The sequence below is a fragment of the Palaemon carinicauda genome, chromosome 3, assembly GCF_036898095.1.
Source record: "Palaemon carinicauda isolate YSFRI2023 chromosome 3, ASM3689809v2, whole genome shotgun sequence".
Classification (NCBI taxonomy): domain Eukaryota; kingdom Metazoa; phylum Arthropoda; class Malacostraca; order Decapoda; family Palaemonidae; genus Palaemon; species Palaemon carinicauda.
The window spans coordinates 160,572,971-160,585,470 of NC_090727.1; the positions used below are offsets into that span (position 1 = coordinate 160,572,971).

General features: G+C 34.3%; 1 protein-coding gene and 1 long non-coding RNA gene across 2 annotated transcripts in view; one reads left to right on the forward strand and one right to left on the reverse strand.

Moving 5' to 3' along the window:
- The window catches only part of EMC6 (ER membrane protein complex subunit 6), a 637,720-nt gene that overhangs the window by 418,659 nt on the left and 206,561 nt on the right, over positions 1-12,500 (reverse strand). The window lies entirely within an intron of this gene.
- Positions 6,405-12,500, forward strand: part of LOC137638733 (uncharacterized) — an 88,840-nt gene continuing 82,744 nt past the window's right edge. The window contains exon 1 of the long non-coding RNA XR_011044176.1: positions 6,405-7,305. This is a non-coding gene — a long non-coding RNA (uncharacterized lncRNA). The remainder of the gene's footprint in view (positions 7,306-12,500) is intronic.

A 12,500-nucleotide genomic window follows, 5' to 3' on the forward strand; every position in this document is an offset into this window, starting at 1 on the left:
TTTTTTAATGAAGCGCATTTGCGCTGACTCACAGCGGTGCCCTTTTAGCTCGGAAAAGTTTCCTGCTATCTGATTGGTTAGAATTATCTTGTCCAACCAATCCTCGATCAGGAAACTTTTCCGAGCTAAAAGGGCACCCATGCGAGTCGGTGCAAATCTGCCTCACTAAAAAAAATTGACTATAGTTACCACCATACCACAGCCTCTCGTTTGTATGCTTATAGGCCTATTAGTCGACTCATGATATCTTTTCCACCGCATGAGTCCGTTCTACAATCCATTTCCCCCCTTACATAATTTCGACAAATCTCTTTTCCCTCGTTCAGAAATTCTTCAAAATATTCACGATACTAATGAAAGGGAATATTTTCCCCTGGCAACATATACTGTATTATTTTCAAATATTATTCGTTCTAATTTCTCTCCGCACTTACTTCATTCCAGTGCACCCTCTGTTTGAAGTAGCCTACTTGCTCAACCTAGACATTGAGTTTCAGTTATTTCTCTTTTTCGCTGGCCTTTTGTCTTGATTGCCTTATCAACCCTTGCATTCCAGAGAGAGAGAGAGAGAGAGAGAGAGAGAGAGAGAGAGAGAGAGAGAGAGAGAGAGAGAGAGAGCACCACAGTTATTTTCAGTTAAAAAGAAGGACTTCTATTGTTTGATTAATGATTAACGGGAGAAATTCATTGATTAGAAAACTCTTTCGAGAGGAATGACAGACTTTTTATTTAACCTTTCAGAACTTACAAGAAAAATCAAAATACTGCAATATCCAACTTTTATTTTCCGTTATTGATGTAATATTGTCCCTGAAAATTGTTGAGTAAAAAAGATAACACACTCTGACTCTTCCTTAATTTAATCAAAACATCGCTGTTATCCCATTTAACTATTTCATTCCTTTTATTGACTTACTCGGAATCAACATAGGATAAAGGGTTCCTTATCTTTCTATTTTATAATATATTTCGTCTAATTAAGCTATGTAATTTTGAATAGTGATAAGAATAATGATAATAATACATTTACCTAATGGTTATATGCATTTAGCCCTTCATGAAGTCTATTTGGACAAGAATAATTCTTATTTTAGACATATACAGAGTATATTCCACTTTGAGGTTTTTACGAATACTTTTTAAATCTTAAGCTATTCTTAAGCAAGTAGTTCAATCCGTTACTGGTATATGAAATACATATATGCATATACATGAGTATATTTAATTAGCTATACATATATAGACTATACATGCAACATATATAGATAGATGAATATATTCATGTACACACACACACACACACACACACACACATATATATATATATATATATATATATATATATATATATATATATAAGCCTTTACCATTACGTAATTTCCGCTATAAGCAATATAGAGTTATAGAGTTTCATAAACATAAAATAGCCAGATCAAAATTATTATTAAAATAAAAATTTTAAAAAACATACATATGTATATATATAGATATATATATATATATATATATATATATATATATATATATATATATATATATATATATATATATATATATATATATATATATAATAAAACAGACAAGTTATCATCCACTTTTAATCATTTATTTTCGCGAGGAACAGAAATAATCTTTATCCCTTAAGCATTAGAACCAGGAAAACAATAATATCAATCTCACTGATAAACTAAAAGCGAGAATTGTCGCTATATAATTGCAGCCTGATGTTCAACAACCTGCCACTCCAGCAAAATCGTTAAATGTACATTTATGAATATAATTAAATTCAGGGAAAATGTAATCATGCAACTGGATAGAGATAAAATGCAACATTCGTGATAAAAATTTAATTTCTTGACTATTTATAGCCATAAACTACATGAATGTTCTTACATAAATCAGTTAAATCAACTTGAGATTAGCGCAAAAAAAAAAAAAAAATTACTTTTAAAAATCTCTGATTCAAGTGAAGGGAACTTACAAAGAAATCTGTAGATTAAATACATAAACATAAAATACATAAAATAAACCAGGTTGTAAAAATCCCATCTGATTAAATCTATATGATATCAAAATAATTCCGTTGATTAAAATGAATTTATTCTAGAAATAGCAAAATCTTATTAGAATTATACAAACTAAGGAAAAGCCAAATCACTTTTTTTAAACAACAAAAACTTTAAATGGGCAAAATAAGTTCATTTCAGAGTTATACAAACTTGGAAATAGTAAGAGTGGTTTTGATTAAAAAAAAATTATTCCAAAAATGACTTTAAATGACTATTATTATTATTATTATTATTATCATTATTATTATTACTTGCTAAGCCCCAACCCTAGTTGGAAAAGCAGGATGCTATTAGCCCAGGGGGTCCAACAGGGAAAATAGCTCAGTGAGGAAAGGAAAAAAGGAAAACAAAATATTCTAAGAAGAGTACAACTATAAATATCTCCTATATAAACTACAAAAACTTTAACAAAACAAGAGGAAGAGAAATGAGATAGGAGAGTGTGCACGAGTGTACCCTCAAGCAAGAGAACTCTAACCCAAGGCAGTGGAAGACCATGGTAAAGAGGTTGTGGCACTACCCAAGACTAGAGAACAATGGTCTGAATAAGTTATTTGGTTTAGCTGATTTACTTTTACAATTAATATATCAAAAGATCTCGATTGATTGATTGATTGATTTGAGATTTTCTGGCATCCTGACATCTAAGGTCATTGACCCCGAACATCATAAGTTCCTAAACTATCATTGTACATCTGTTATGAAAATCGCCATCATCTTGATGTCATGAGATCACACAAACAAGTTTGACCATATCTACAGTATAAGTAAGGATGAAGAAAAAAAAATTCATCTCATTCTTAAATGGAATATCCATTAGATAAAAACAATGACATGTTTTTATGTTGAACAGGCTGACATAAGTCTTTTTATAGTCTATGATAAATGATCTTTTTTAATGTTGTAAATGTTTTTTCAATATTTTTCATTTTTCATTACATCTGATATCGTTTATTTATTTCCTTATTTCCTTTCCTCACTGGGCTATGTTTCCTTCTTGGAGCCCTTGGGATTATAGCATCTTGCTTTTCCAACTAGGGTTGTAGCTTGGCTAGTAATAATAATAATAATAATAATAATAATAATAATAATAGATATAATCATTATTCAGCTTTAAATAACATCACCAATACTATTTATATCATCATCAATCTTCCTTGATGAAAGATGAAAACGAAAACAAACAAACAATTCTTGACCACTAACTCGTCTGAACTTCTTCTGGCACAAAAAAAGGAAAACATACACCTATCCTAACCATATCCCTATCCTCTACCTACAACCGTCCCCCCTCCCTCTTTCCTCATCCCACCCCAGACACCCTACCGTTCCTATTCGTCTCTCCCAGCTGACCTAATGCGAGAGAGCAAGACTAAAGCCCTGAGAAGCCTGCAAACAGCCATGTAATACAATTTCACTGGTTTGGGCCCGACTTAACATCAAGTATCATATGATTCCGGCATCGTGGAAGCGCGCTGAGGCATGGCTGGAGGACTTCGCGCTTGCGTCCCCCACCCCCCTCCTCCAACCCCCACATCTATCCCTGCTAGGACCTTCCCCATTCCCCATCCTATTCCTCATCTCAGTCACTACTACTCCCGGTGTCTTATCCTACTGGCACCGCCACCCGCCGTCACCTTCGGCGTCGCCGTCAAGAGCGTTTTCTCAATCACTGCTGACTATGGGGCTTCCGGTCCACTATTACTACTACTACAACTACTACTATGACTATTGATGATTAGCTGAACTCATCCCCCCCCCCCCGCCCCTACCCCTAGCAGACGGCCCATCCACCTTTCTCTTGCTTGTATCCCTTACTCTTGGCGCCCACCCACCCGCAATGAAATCACGTACCTAGTTTGGGTCTTAATGAATTGAATTAAATCATCTATATTGAGAGACTTCGAGTGATTTACGGTCAAGAGCTTCATTAGACTTTGGGGCGCGGAGAGAGAGAGAGAGAGAGAGAGAGAGAGAGAGAGAGAGAGAGAGAGAGAGAGAGAGAGAGAGGCATGAGAGGGGATTGAGGCATAGTGAGGTGAGAAGAAGGAAGAAGAGGAGGAGGAGGTGTTTGTTGTAAAACAGGTACCTCCAACCATGTAATGCGAACAATGGCTCACGGGGCTAAATGTGGTTTAATGAGTCGCCTTGAACGCACTCGGTCGCCTCTGTACGGGATATGATCATCATAGCAACTGCGACTCTATGATTTAATAGATTCTTCACAAAACGGAGGCATTATGAGCGAAGTACCGGCCATGAATTACTCTACGATTCTCTCCTCAGTTCTTTCACGGAGATAACAACGGTCTCTTCCATGCTGTGCCTCCCCGAAAGGGGGCCGGGCTATTCCGCCGCCAACCAATGGGAAGGAAGACAAGGCCAAAGCGACCAATGAGGCATGATGGGAAGGCAACGCCACGCCCACCCAGGCCACAATCTGTCAGCGGAGACGAGCATCAGTCGAGTTTCCGAAGAGGGAGGATGTGGATCCGTGGTTTGAGAGAGAAAGAGAGAGAGAGTGAGAGATATAGACACGGAGGGAGACATCGCACGCCACTGCATTCTAACTCTCACTCTTATCTTTTATTTCTCTCTCCCTCTCTTATGTACGGCTCTCATACGTTTCGGCAAATTTCTCATACATTTCCAAGGGTAACAAAGTGTTCCGTTGACTGTCTATGTATACAGGCCGTGTCTCTCATACTCACCAAATGGCAGTTAGGCGGATGGACAGATTGCCATTCAGTATTTAACTATGGAAACATAAGAAAATTTTAAATGTTTTCAGCTATTTACAATTAGTTAATTTTTCGAAATTTGGACGCACGTGTTTACAATTTCATTAATCCAATATTTTTATTATCATCATTATTATTATTATCATTATTATTATTATTATTATTATTATTATTAGTTAAGATACAACCCTAGTTGGAAAAGCTAGAACCCTTATTTACAGTGATTATTATGCTCTTCTTCAATTTCCTTGTCACTTAACAAATTATTATGAAAAACATTAATTTCTTTCATATTTCACACGAACAGATACGAAGATCTCATAACTTTCATCTATAAACAAACCTGTGTAATTAAAAACATTTGTTTTACAAGAACGAAAATAAAGTAGCCTAATCTGATCTTTTTAATTTCTTGCATGTTAATTGATAAAATAAATATTCCTTAGATTAGAGTTCAAAGTCAAACTTCTCATCAGTATTATTTTTCTCCCGAACTATTTATAATTTTATTCCGATGACTATAAATAGATGTGTTTCTGTATTTCAAAGTCTTCTCTTTTAAACTTCCTAATCATCAATTTCATTTTTAATAAAGATGAGATTATGTATTTTCGAATCATGTACTGACTTGAAATTGAGATTTTTCCAGATGTAAATTAATATTCATAGGGTATCGCATAGAATAGCTGGATTTCTAATCATGAGAAAACATATTTATAGGGAAGACTATAGTTAAAAAAAAAAAAAATACCATAGACAATAAATCACTACAATAATTAGATTTCGCAAATTCTCAGCCTGAACTTATTTTTAATATTAAGGGAATTATAGACCCAAAATAGGGACAAACATGTAAAGAAGATGAATTCTCAAGTTAACAGAAAAATAAATACATGGGCATATCATTTATTTTATTGTTGTAACTGTTCTTAAAATATTTCATTTTTCCTAGTTTCCTTTCCTTGCCGGGCTATTTTCCCTGTTGGGGCCCCTAGGCTTATAGCATCCTGCTTTTCCAACTAGGGTTGCAGCATAGCAAGTAATAATAATAATAATATTAATAATATATCTCCATCTAGCGCAACGGTGATATCGGCCGGCGATGGCAGCAGACAGCGCAAGTATATAGGAAGCGCTCGGAGTCGGGAATATCAGTCAGTCGGCGACCGCAGGGCTCACCCCCATGTGTAGCCGTAAGCCCCGCCCACCGGTAGCCGCCTCCATTTCCCTCGCCGACACTAAAAAAAAGCCCATAGATGCATTTCACACATCTCAGTTTCCTGGTGCGATATATTTTGCAATTGCTCCTTGTTCTAGACCAAGTGCCTGTTTTTCGCCTTCTGTCTCCTCTTCCGTCAGGATAAGGTTTTGCCTGTCTGAAGGTGAATATATGGATTCTTAGCATCGCGTCGTAACGGGAAAAGGGAAGGACTTGCGGACAGAAAGGTGTTGCCGTCGTATAGGGTGGGTGATTATTGCCCGTGGGACAGTGGGAGGAGCCAGAGGGTGCCAGTAGGTATCCTTTGGGGTGGGTTTGTCAGGGCAGGCAGGCGGGAGGGGTGTGGATGTGGGGACCCCCGTGCGCCAAGGCGAATCGTGGACTCAGGCGCTGCTGATACACGCTTCAGGGACTGGTTACCTTAGTCCCCGACCTACGCTTCACTAGGCGACTACGCATCACCAACTCTCCGGAGCCTGACGCCACAACTCTGATCCACAGGCGTTAATACTCCAGTGTGCTCATGTGTGAAGGCTAGTCCGCAAGCACTTCTCCCTGCCGGATGTAGGCCACCTCACTCCTTTATATATTTATATTTAAACCCCGCCGTACTTGCATTCACTGACTCAAATCCTTTATCAAAAATAACACGGGATTTGGGCGATCCGCGTTTGATTTGAAAGAAAAAAAAAATCACTTGACGTTATTTTTATGTAAATATAGAGCTGGACCGATTAAATAAAACTAAGGAGATAATTTCACCTCTCGTTGCCCTTGGTCGGAGACGCTGCAGAAGGCGTTACAACTCTCGTCCAAGCGACGGACTTAAAAAAAAGCATTGGCCTAAAATATAAAAGAAAAAAAAAATCACAGGACTTGTAATCAACGTGACAAGATTTGCAGGCCGGATGACCGGTCATCCAAGGCTCCCGAGTTCCTGTGACTGTCCGTCTAGAAGATTCAATCCTTAACAAGTCCAGTTTGCTGTTAAAAAAAAAAGGAAAGGCTCAGTGTTCGTGTGCGGCTGTGCTAGTGAAGTTTGTCCTGAGCCTGTCAATTTTTTCCCCTGTCTCTTGTCCTCTGTCTCTCCGTCCTCAACAATATTTCATTTCCCCCTTGTTTTCCCCCGTAATCTATCTCAGTGTATTTTGTGGAAGTTTGTGATCTTGACGACACCAAGCGCACCTAACCGCCATCATCATCACCAAGATCATCCTGTTTAACCCCTGGGAGTAGATCTCCCTTGGAAGTACAACTTATTTTTCCCCCTTCGAAGGTAAGTCTCCCGCAAGTCGTGTATTTATGTTTCAATGTTATCCTTCGTTATTCTATATTTGTTTTGATTCTTGTCATGAAACTTAAAAGTATTCCGCGAGCCAGCTGTGTCCTCGTGACCTCGGGAATATTTCACGTGTCATGAACTCCAGGGGATTAACTTGGTATTACCTGTCACGCTTGACGGGGGCGCTGACTTGAGAACTTAGACAACACACCCCCGAGGCCATGTGGTGCAGTAACACTTATCCGATAAGGTGACAAGCAAATATTATCTTTGGGATTTATTCAAGTTATCTTATACAAATTATAAGATTTATTCAAGTCATTTGCTTTTCGTAGCCATCTGTGAAACAATAACCATCAGAATAAAATATAAATTTTATATAATAAGCAATCACGCTTAAATTTATTCGAATAATATTACTAACTCAATTTTTATAAATCTTAAATTTATTCGAATAATATTACTAACTTAAATTTATTCGAATAATATTACTAACTCGATTTTTATAAATCACCAACCACGCTTAAATTTATTCGAATGATATTACTAACTCAAATTTATTCGAATAATATTACTATCTCGATTTTTATAAATCACCAATCACGCTTAAATTTATTCGAATAATTTTAATACCTCAATTTTTACTGACATTGACAAACGCAAATCAATCCATCGATATTCTGAAATGGATAATCCCATTTCAAACCAGAAATTACATCACTGGCCAGTCTTGAAAATATATTCTAATATTTCATATATAAAAAGGTCAACCTTTTAATATGCATTCAAAATTTCAAGCGAATGTCGTTCCAGTTCTGACTGGTGATGAAGATATTCTAGTATCTCTGATTCGTACGAACTATTCAAAAAATGTTACATTACATATGATGAGTAATTCAATGGAAATTATTATAGAGAAGAAATTAATTAACAATCTTTACGGATACGTTTCCACGCGACACTTTGCTTCCATTACTAAACATGTCTCGTTAGGAATAACAGAAAATCCATTAAATGACATTTTGAAATACAAAGTTTTGTTGGTGTGTACATCGAATTTTAAAATATTTTGATAACAACCTTACAACTTACTTTCTTAATAATAATAATAATAATAATAATAATAATAATAATAATAATAATAATTCATTCCTAACAATTCGTCACAATACTCATACAATAAATATACCTTCATAATCATATATTGCTCATATTACGCTTATAATAATAATAATAATAATAATAATAATAATAATAATAATAATAATAATAATAATAATAATAATAATAATTCCTTCTCAACAATTCGTCAAAATACTCTTACAATAAATATACCATTATAATAACATAGTCCTCATATTACGCTTAATAATAATAATAATAATAATAATAATAATAATAATAATAATAATAATAATTCATCATTCTCCACAATTCATCACAATACTCATACAATAAACATACCTCCGTAATCATATATTCCTCATACCGCGCTTTCAATTCTATTAGACATTCTCTTTGCGACAATGAAATCGCAACGTTTGAAGTACACACACAAGTGTTAGTGTTGGAGTTGATCTGTTTCAACATTCAATTGCCTCACTCCAAAATACGACGAATTTCATGCATGGCTTACAGAAGGAAAGGGTATAACATTCGGCGGAAAAGGCAAATATATATAAAGATTAGTTTCCATTATGAAGAAAAATAAAATAAAATAAATGAAATAAAAACCAAAAAACGGTCTTTAAATAATTTTCTTTTTCCGTTTTCATATATAATTTTACGAAAGTTCATTTACGATCTAGATATATTATAGTTATTTTAACATTAAGATCTAAAAAAAAAAAAAAAAAAAAGCATATTCTTAATAAAATTTTGACCGTTCAAAGCAAAATACAAACACGAGACTATAAGGTCTAACATGGGGTAAATCCCCATTTATCAATGATGAATTTTACGTAGAAACTGTCATGGAAATTCGCTTAACAAAAAGAAAATAACCAAAGTATAAAATAAACATAAATGAAATCTTATCATCTAAAGAATTTCGATATGAAAATGTCTCAATCGCTATCAACGGATACAAATACACAAAAAATTTAACACATGTGAAATAAAAATGCATTTAACATTGGAGATTAAACAGTGCTAACTTCAAAGTTAATGCCAATTCAAAGGTATATCACAGGAAACACAGTAATACAGTGTAATGCAACATGCTAATACTTAAAAAAGTATTATATATATATATATATATATATATATATATATATATATATATATATATATATATATACAGTATATATGTGTATAAACATAAATATATGCGAGTGCATATATATATATATATATATATATATATATATATATATATATATATATATATATATATATATATATATATATATATATATATATATATATATATATATATATATACAAAGTATATATATGTGTGTGTATAAACATATAAATATATGCGAGTGCATATATATATATATATATATATATATATATATATATATATATATATATATATATATATAAACACACGTGCGTGTAAATCTGTAAGACTACAACCACATTGACAGAAAATCCCCTCTAAAACTACGTACCCAAAAACACGACGCGAGTAATAAAACACCTACTTATAAGGAAAAGGCACAAAGCAGCCAGACCGCAAAATTGCCATTCTCATCATAACGGCCAAAACATAAACAAAAACAAGAGCAATTTCCTGACGATTCCGCTAATGAAGTGTGAACTAGAAAACCTATTGTGCAGAATCTATCCGCACAAGGAATGCCACGGGATATGGTTGGCTCAGAGTTACTTGTGGCCGGCGATGAGAAAGGAACCAATAGAAGGAGCGGCGCTCCCCCTCACACCAGTCACAGTATCGACCGGTGGAGACTGGTGGCAAATATCTTATCTTCCTGCTTTGGTCGTCAATCGTCTTTTTATATTACAGGTCGCTAAAAAAATCAACCGGGATGTTTGCGCACAAGAACGCGATTTTCGAAAGAACTGGTTTGATTTGGTCTGGTTTAAAAATGAATTTTCCTTGAAATATTAAAATAATTCATAATTAGTTAATGAATTTACTATACCTATTCGGTATTATGCGATACTTTGTAAATAACCCTTTGCCTATTTTCATGCGATAATTTTTCTCATAAAATTCGAATTATCGTCAAAATATAGATAAGTGAAAGGCTTAAAAAAAATCCACAAAATACTAAGAGGTGGCTTATACATTGCAGAGAAATAACAATACGATAATTAAAAAAAAATATATATCCAGCTATTTTTTCTCTATTTAAACGCCGAACAGCAGTAGTATATTCATGTCTTCATAATTCACCGTCAAATGCGTATTGCAAAGACATAAAATCCAGAAAAAAAATGAAAAATTGCTACAGACCTCATAAACAATTGAACAAATTATCGTAATGTTGCAAAGCGAAATAATTTTTGCTGCTCTTGAAAATCAACTGAAATAAAAAATATTTTTTTTCAAAAAAGGCTGAATGAAACATCGTAAAATGAGTTCCTATTCAATTATCTTCGGAGCACCGAATCACTTTTTGTTTCACGATTATACTCATGAAAACTCGATCGCAAAGATCATTCTCATAAAATAAGCCAGTAATGCAATTGCAACGGGGTAAAAAAAAAGTTGCAATATGAAGTCTGGCGCTATTGCATATACATCGCCATTACATTTTGAGAACGAATTCTGCCGACTTCAAACGGTTTCCCCGTCGCATTCATATTATTCCATTTTCCAGTTCGCCCTGATCCTATCTGTAATTGAATAACAATGAAATATGTTTCTTCATAATTAAGTACGACATGTTTCCAATTGACGGAGATACTGTTCCGTCCATTTCGCCTGATGGAAAGAATTTTGAATGTTCAATTTCGTAATAGGAGAATTCGGAAATAAGAAACTTTTGATATAACAAATTATTTCCCGTGTGCATACTAAAATAAAATATGAGAGATATGAAATATTCAATATTAGTTTTCTGATGTATTGATGTAATGCCTTAAAAATTCAAACTAGAAATAACATTCTTATTGTATATATATGTTACAATATTATATATGAAAACTGTATAATAAAAAGTGACAGTCAATAAGAGCCTTTCCTAACCGCAAACTCTTCAACTAGACCAAGCGATCGATTTAAATTCATAAATCGTAAAAAAACCAAAAAAGGGGTAAAATCCACACAAAACTAAAAAAAGAGGTAAAAATTACGAGAATCATCAAAGCGACAACCCTCTACCCTCTACACACAGGCACCCTTGACATGCATAATGTTAATATCATTCCATCGAACAACAAAGGTTTCCGAGTTCGGCAAAATGTTTACCGTAATCAAAAAGAACTCGGAGAAATATTTGCATATCATGAAAATTCGCCAAACTGATTACGTTCCGCAAATAAAAAATATAAAAAAAATAAAATAAAATAAAAAAAAAACTAAAAATTTATTGCGTACCCCGTGATAACGCATAATGCGATCTTTGGTCTCGCAATATACGAGAATCGACGAGTGCTTAATAAGCGCGTTTCAGAAATTATCATCGACGAGGTTTTGCTTATTAACGACGCTGCTGTCACTCCGACATCAATCAATCGCATTGGAAACGAAGCGCTAATGCAGAGTAGTAGTAGTTCAGACTACCGCACCTTTGCAATAGTCAATTTTACCAATGAACTCAAAAAATAGGATTCCTTTCTGGGGATGTACTGGTATTTCTATAGAAGAAAATATGATTAGGGAGCACTTTAAAATTACTTGGCTGTTATTGTCGTTACATTAAATTTGACTTATGTCAGCACAGGCTCCTGCTTTAAAACGTTTTAATTTGAGAGGCTTTATGTCAGCACGGGCTCCTGCTTTAACACGTTTTCATTTGAGAGGCTTTATGTTAGCACAGGCTCCTGCTTTAACACGTTTTCATTTGAGAGGCTTTATGTCAGCACAGGCTCCTGCTTTAACATGTTTTCATTTGAGAGGCTTTATTTCAGCACAGGCTCCTGCTTTAAAAAAGTTTTAATTTGAGGGAACAAAATAAAAACGAAATGAACCTTACAAAAATTCAAAATACACTTATTAAATTTTTGAAATTTAGCAATAAATCATAAGAGCGAAATGAAAAGAAGTCCATAAA